At 40.6% G+C, this 8,105-nt stretch overlaps 1 long non-coding RNA gene across 1 annotated transcript in view; it reads left to right on the forward strand.

The window, feature by feature from the left end:
- The window catches only part of LOC102771690, a 45,439-nt gene extending 41,084 nt beyond the window's left edge, over positions 1-4,355 (forward strand). The window contains exon 5 of the long non-coding RNA XR_001515811.1: positions 4,299-4,355. This is a non-coding gene — a long non-coding RNA (uncharacterized LOC102771690). The remainder of the gene's footprint in view (positions 1-4,298) is intronic.
- Positions 4,356-8,105: the final 3,750 nt, after the last annotated feature.

The following is an 8,105-nucleotide window of genomic DNA, read 5'->3' on the forward strand; positions in this document are numbered from 1 at the left end:
GGAGGGGAAATAGATTTCCACTGAATTACATTTTAGTGTGAGTTCTGCCCAGAATAGAACTGGAGTAAGAATGTGGTATAGTCTTAGGTACATATATACAATGAAAGTATAGTCTCAAGTACATATATAACATGAAATAACATGACTCAGCCATAAAAAAAATGGAATACCGCCATTTGCAACTACATGATGGATCTCGAGAATACCATGCTAAGTGAAATAAGTAAGACAGAAGAACCATATATGATCCCACTCATATGGGGCAGATAAAACTGAAAGCAACAAATGAACAACAAGAAAAACAAAAATAGCCCTCGCCAGTTTGGCTCACTGGATAGAGCCTCAGCCTGCGACCAAAGGGTCCCAGGTTCGATTCCGGTCAAGGGCATGCACCTTGGTTGCAGGCACATCCCCAGTAGGTGGTGTGCAGGAGGCAGCTGATCGATGTTTCTCTCTTGTCAATGTTTCTGACTCTCTATCCCTCTCTCTTCTTATCTGTAAAAAAATCAATAAAATATATTAAAAAAAAGTTTTCCCCCTACATTTATTAAAGCTGCGGGGAGTGAAACAAAGAAGGGCTTAGAATAGAAGAAGCAACAGTGGAGAGCCTAGGCAGGGCTGCTTTGACTCACTAAAAAGTTAAAGAAAAGGGATCTTGGAGACAGCTGCAGTGAGGTCACTTGGGATGAACTGGTGCTGTCCTTTGCAACCCTGGTTTCAATGAGTTTAGAGTTTAGGGGATGCACGCCTGTGGAGGAAGAAGAGGGAGAAGGGAAAGGTGCAAGCATGCTCCAGGGAGGGAGAGCATGCCTGTAAACTTGTTTCTGTATCACTATCTTATACTGTTCCCCAACCATAAATGTAATAGGCTCTCAGTGTAATGAAAATGTTTAGAATATGGGTGGGTGATTTCCTTCCTTCCTTTTCTCCCTTCCTCCCTCCCTCCCTTTCTCCCTTCCTCCCGTTCTTCTTTCTTTCCAGGTTGTGGTTCTTGCCTGCAAGGAATCTATAGTTAAATTCAATAGAAAAGTTAACAGATAGTAAAAAACAAAGAACAATGAAAGGTTAACTGAGGTTAAGATTCTAAGTAAAATGGAAGTCTGGAAAGGAAGCATCTGAGGGCTACACTTCGGGAGTAAGCATCATGGAAGAGATGTTGACCAAGAACACCCTAGGTGGGTTAGGGATCAAAAGACCCCTTGGAAGCATTCAGAGTGGAGAAGGGATGGGCCATATGACTCTCAGCTTGTTTCTTGTGCAAGCAGAGTAATTGTCACCTTCCCCACTGGCTGCTTCTGTAGGTCATCTCAGAGCCTTGTGGAATTAGGTTCCTTTGAAAAGGTTCTAAATGAGGCAGAAACCCTGAAACAAGAGGATAAATAATCTACCATCTTACGGAAGTAATTAGCTGAAAGTCATCTAGCACAAAATACCCCCCACCTAGTAAAATATCCACAAAAATCTACAGGGATCCTCTCCTTAGATTATCATTATGGATCCTCAGCAGGAGTACTTCAGTACAAGGGTATTAAAGGATTTGTGGAACCTCTGATGTGTTATTTTACATTACCTTCTCTCTTTTGAAAGCATTTCTTGTTTTAGGTAGCATTTATTTCTTCTTACCCCAGAAATGGTTTCGCTTTGAAGGATCAGTGGAGGGAAGGTCTGATGATGTTCCAAGGGCAACGATGTGAATATAGGCAACAACCTACATAGAACTATTATGATCAATGAAAAAACTAGTCCAACTGGAAAGAATTCTTGTTGGGGAGCAGAGCTCAGAATAGATTAGAAAGCCCAGAAACAGACTTGGGTTTTAGTGGGAAAGGATAGTGTTTAGGACAAATGTCTAACCATTAAAAAAAATAATTCTGTCACCTTCTAGCAAAATAAATTCTAGATGGATTAAATATTTTTATATAAAAAAACTAAGTAATAAGTATACTAGAAAATTGTTTCTTAGGGCACCAACGACAGAAACTATAAAGGAAAAAGTGTGATAGATTATCTAAAAAAATTGCAACAGACACCATAAACAAAATAAAAAGCAGATGACAAACTGGTTACAATTGATTTGAGAGTGAGAGCGAGAGCGAGAGAGAGAGAGAGAGAGATTTCTACTTATTTTTAAATTGATTTGAGAGAGAGAGAGAGAGAGAGAGAGAGAGAGAAACATTGATGTTCCACTTACTTTGCATTTATTAGTTGCCTCTTGTATGGGCCCTGAACAGGGGTCAAACATGAAATCTTGGCGTACTTAAGGACGCTCTACTAACTAAGTCCCTTGGCCAGGGCACAAAGAGTTTTCAATATGTCTTTAAGTTGAAATGCCTTTGAGTTGAAATGTCTCCAACATGTCTTTAAGCCACCTACAAATCAATAGGAAAAACACAAAAAGGAAATAGGCCAAAGTCATAGGAGAATAAATACAAATGACCAATAAAGCTTATAGAAAAGGCTGTTTTAACCCCGCTGGTGTGGCACAGTGGTTGAGCATTGACCCATGAACCAAGAGATCATGGTTCAATTCCCAGTCAGGGCCCTGGTTTTCAGGCTTGATTCCCAGTAGGGGGAGTGTGAAAGGCAGCCAATTGATGATTCTCTTTCATCATTGATGTTTCTATTCCTCTCTCCCTCTCCTTTCCTCTCTCTGAAATCAATAAAAACATATTTTTTTTTTTAAAAAAAGGGGCTTATAAACAGAAAACAAAAACACAAAAAAAGAAAAAAGTTGTTTCACTTATCCAGAAAAGGCAAACAGAAATGAGATATCATGTTTCAACTGTTAGACTGACACATATTAAACAAAATATTTATTGCTGCTGAGGGCTTGAGGAAACAGGAACTCATACTGTGTTGCTAGGGATATAAATGAATACAGTCTCTCTGAAGTTCAGTTTGTCAATATGTATCAAATTTAAAGTGCATACACTGTTAAACCAGCAATTTTACTTCTAGGTATTTATCCCAAGATATATGTGTGAGGATATTTATTACTATATGTTACTATAGAGTTTCTAATAAAATGGCCATTGATAGGGTCAAATAAATTGTGGTATGTCTATACAATGATAAATGAAATAGATCTATAGTATATACATGAGAGAAATAGCATATGAACCTGTTTCAATTGAAATATTTATTTAAAAATTCGTGCAACACATTGTTAACAGAAATTATCTTTTCTGATTCAGAAAAGAAAAAGCCACTTAAAAAAATAGGAAATAGATTCTGACTTGACTGTGGTTGGTGGTGGGTAGGTTAAAACCAGATTGGTGGAGTAGGTAATGAATAGTGGTGATAAAAGCAGTGTTTATGGAAGGATTTATGGTGTGAATGTATGACATGAATGAAGTGAAAAATGCAATTAGATAAATAAGATAGTGGCAGTCTAGGTCTGAAATAATGAGGCATAAACTGGAGTAGGCAGTGGGATGATAAGGACCAGGATTATTCTGGAGGAAACACTGATTTGATAGTTTCAGTCAGGAGGAAGATAAAGAAGAAAGAGTAGCAAGTCACTGATGATACCATGGTGTATGTCTACCCCAGCGGTTCTCAACCTGTGGGTCGCGACCCCTTTGGGAGTCAAACGACCCTTTCACAGGGGTCACCGAAGACCATCGGAAAACACATATATAATTACATTTTTTGTGATTAATCACTATGCTTTAATTATGTTCAATTTGTAACAGTGAAATTGGGGGTCACCACAACATGAGGAACTGTATTAAAGGGTCGCGGCATTAGGAAGGTTGAGAACCACTGGTCTACCCTGTGAATTTGGAAAGTTATTTGTCATGACAGAAATGGAGGTAACTGGAAGAGAGAACCACTCTTCTAGAAGGGGAGACAAATTTGTTTCTTGGAGTTGAATTTGAAGGGCCAGATGTATATCCAAATGGAAATGTTTTGTAGGCTGGAGATTCCTATTTATTTATTATTATTTTTAAATATATTTTATTGTTTTTTTACAGAGAAGAAGGGAGAGGAATAGAGAGTTAGAAACATTGATGAGAGAGAAACATCAATCAGCTGCCCCCTGCACACCCCACACTGGGGATGTGCCCACAACCAAGGTACATGCCCTTGACCGGAATCGAACCTGGGCCCCTTTAGTCCGCAGGCCGACGCTCTATCCACTGAGCAAAACTGGTCAGGGCTGGAGATTCCTATTTAGAGAAAAAGTTATTTCTAAACTAGAGGCAATAGGTGGGAGTGGGGACTCTTTAGATTTGACACCTTTAGATACTTGAGGAAGGGGTGATCATGTATTTTGGTTCTCTCTTTCCTGTTAGCAGTCCCGACGGATTCTGGAGAGGCGTGTGTGGCAGTGGTCTCAATTGGAACCTGAGTAGAGAGCTTAAGAAGAGGTAGGAGTGGGCAGTACTCATAATAAAACAGCAGCCACAGCATTATTTAAAAAGCACTCTACCATTTACAAAGGCCATTATATACAGCAACTTAGCTTACACAGTCCTGTATGCTGTGTGCTATTATTTTGCTTCTTCTATATGGACACTGAGACACAATTAGAGAGTAGAATTCAAACTCAAACTCAGGTATTCAGGCTTCAAATTATGTTTCTCAGTTCTTCACTCTCCATCTCTTAGAGATGAATTTTCCAAGGAGGGAAAGAATAGAGCAAAAGCTGCAGCCTGGAGCTAGGGGTATCCACAGTATGCAGTGGGAGGAAGAAGAGGGGAAGACACCATATCACTCATAGTCACTGCCTTGTCTCCTGCCCCTTGTAGACCCTGACATTCCTCTAAACTAGAGAATGTTGGATTTCTGTTGAATTCAAGGGGAAAAATGTCTGAATCTGTCCATAAATAGCTTGAGGTATTTCGGAAATAAGGTCGCCAGTTTGGTTACAGCAGAGTTAGTGTGGTGGCTTAGTGGTTTATTGAATTCTGGCTTCATTCTTTTGAAAGTAATACAGTAAAAGCATATTACTTTGAGCCAGGAGGGAAGGGCTTGTCTGAATTAATTACATGAAAATAATTTTTTTACAAAGTCATTAGGTTTGTTTACTTTTGGGATCACATAGTAAATCACTTGTGTATGTGCCAGCTGGTAGAGTTCCTAAGAGGACCTGCTTTAATGAGTAAAATAACTAAAGTCTTAAGTCACTTCAGTTTTCCAGCTGACAATCATATTTATGGGTTTAAATTATTTGCTAACCCATTCTGATAGCATAATCACAAAAAGTAGTTATTTCCTGTCAGAAGTTCTGAATTAATGGGGGCCACTTTAAAGAGGTTCTTAGGCAATTGCTAGACTAATATCCTCTGAGAGTCCTGCAAGACATCCTTGCAGCTCAGTGCTTGGAGCAGAGTGCAGTCAGGAAGCCGTGGTTGAGTGAGTGAGCGAGTGAGTGAGCGAGTGAGCGAGCGAGTGAGTGAGTGAGTGAGTGAGTGAAGGACCAAAGAACTCTTTCTCCCTAAGGCATATTGAGCTGTGAGGAAGTCTTCCCACAGTCTCACACTGCAGCTTAGCCGGATGATTTTGAGGACAAGTCTTTCCTTCGGATTTTGTGGTGGGAAGGGAGGACTCCACAGAGAAGGGACGCTGTCCAAACCAGTAAGCTGGTGTCTGTTCAGAGTCCCAGTCACATAATCTTTCCTTCTAATGAGATCAGGCTGCTGAGAAAGTCTCTGAAGCAAGTGAGGAGGCCTCCAGAGGTATGAGATTTCTTGCTGGCAACCTGGATCTTACCCAGAGAGGGCAGCTACTTTCCAAGTTCTCTGGGGACCTCTCCAAGACCCTTCCTCCTCACTGCCTGGATTCTAAATCAGGAGCCTCTTGGGCTCATTGCTAGCTTTTGCTTACCCAGCCTGGCCCTGCCCTTTGTCTGTGTGCCATTGGTGATTTTTCGCCCTGCTAGAAATTACACCCTCTGTGAGGGTAAAGCAAACTGGGAGGTTCTGGATTTGGCTCCAGAGAGACTGGGGCTGTCACCTGGCCCTGCCCTATGTTTCCTGACATGCATTCCCTGCCACTCTTTTACTCTTAGCACAGTCCTCCAAGCCCATAATTCTACTTGTGTAAGGACTAAGGACTGGCTTCTTCAGAGGGATTGTGGGAGCAAGAATGTCAGTCCTTTGGAAGAAGCTCCTGAAGTGTCTCCATGTCCTGCTTGAGGAGAATTATTGGTCTCAGAGAGATATCTAGCAGTTATATTGGGAGTGATAGGGGGACTTGGACTTTCTTCATATCACAAAAGGATTTGCCACTGAGTTTTCTAAAGCATTGAACCTGCTTTTCAAGATAAAATTTTATTTTCATGCAATAAGTAATGTGCAGTTATTCACATCAGAAAAAAACTTTTGAGACTTTCTAGGCAGACATCTTGTTTTAGAAAAGAGTAAACTTTGGAAGGGTCCAGCAAGGACAAAGTCATGCCTGTGCTGAGGAGCTGACACTCAAATGATGTGAAAGGAGTTGAGGCAGAGGGAGCAGACTGCAGGAGAGGAAGTCTCAGTGCTCCTGGAGGAGCATTTCTTGGGGTATTTCTCAGGTGAAGGAGGAGACAAATGCATTCCTCCCCCCCAATGCCCTGCTCATATCCCTTCGATTGGGTAAATTCTGCCTCACTGACTTTTTTTTTAAAATCCTCACCCAAGGATGGATGGAAATATATATATTTATGTCTTTTAGAGGAAGGGAGAGAGAGAGAGAGAAAGACAGACATCTGTCAGATGTGAGAAACATTCATTTGTTCACACACACCCTGACCAGGGATTGAGCCCACAACCTAGGTATTTGCCTTGATGGGAATTGAACCCACAATCCTTTGGTGTACGAGACTGTGTTCCAACCAATGGAGCACCATCCAGGACTGCCTCACTGACTCTTACCTTAGTCCTTTCAGACTGAACCCCAAACAACACAGTAATACCTCAGTGTTTGAGATTTTGCAAGGCATGTGTAAATAAGTAAAACCCTAAATTAGAGGATGTGACCGACTTAATGCAACTTTATTAATTTCAATATATATAAAAAGACTAATATTAAGTTAGCAAAATGTTAGTGGAGGCTCTTCAGGGAGCCTGATTTAATCAGTCAATTAGATTGATTAGTAATTAGAATTATATAATCTATAATTGGTGCTTATAAAGTCCATTAATTCATTTATCAAATATTTATTAACTGGAGTTCTATGATAACTTGAGATAAAGTGACAGAGTATGACAAGTATAGACTAACTGTGGGAACTCAGAGGAGAGATTGTTTTGATTTTAATTTTTTTGATTCTTTATTTTCCCCCCATCACCATTTATCTCCCCTGTACCCTGTTTCACCTCCACCTCCCTCTTCCCCCTTGAGGAGAGAATGTTTTTAGCCTTTGGATCTAGAGAATCAGGGAAGCTGTATCTAAACAGCTTTCTTCCTTTTTTAAAAAAAATATATTTTCATTTCAGAGAAGGGAGAGAGGGAGGGAGGGAGAGGAACATCAATGATGAGAGACAATCATTAATTGACTGCCTCCTCCATGCCACCTACTGGGGATTGAGCCCACAACCTGGGCAGGAATCGAACTCTGACCTTCTGGTTCATGGATCGACACTCAGTCACTGAGCCATGCTAGCCGGGCCCGCTTTCATTGTTTTAAAGAACACTTTAAACAATCTTCCTTATACCCTATTCAGAGGTAATGTTGACACAAAGGAAATCTGTAATTCCTATTATTAAAAATTATTCTTATTATTAAAACTCGGAATTAATAGCAACACAATGTATTTCCTTTCACTATGCTTCTTTGCTAATCTCTAAAGCAATTTTCCAAAGAGCAGACCTTTGGTAAATAAGACCCGTCCACTCTCTCCTATGAGACAGTACCTCTGCAGCTAGCAGATGGAAGGAGGGTGTGGAGTTAGTCAGGAAGGCCACTTTTTCGAGAAGCTTTTCTGTGAAATGAGGAGAGTTAGTGAAGGGGAGACACGGGATCTAGAAGCATATCCCTGTGCTATGGAGAATGAACTAGTAAAGAGGACGAAGTTAGAGATTGAAAGAAAGAGAAAAATTGTTGAGCAAGGCGCTGGCGGAGCAGGTTACTATATCCTGGGCACTAGTACAGAGATTACACTTGAACTGAACTCGGA

The sequence above is a fragment of the Myotis davidii genome, unplaced genomic scaffold (assembly GCF_000327345.1).
Source record: "Myotis davidii unplaced genomic scaffold, ASM32734v1 scaffold247, whole genome shotgun sequence".
In the NCBI taxonomy this organism is placed as follows: domain Eukaryota; kingdom Metazoa; phylum Chordata; class Mammalia; order Chiroptera; family Vespertilionidae; genus Myotis; species Myotis davidii.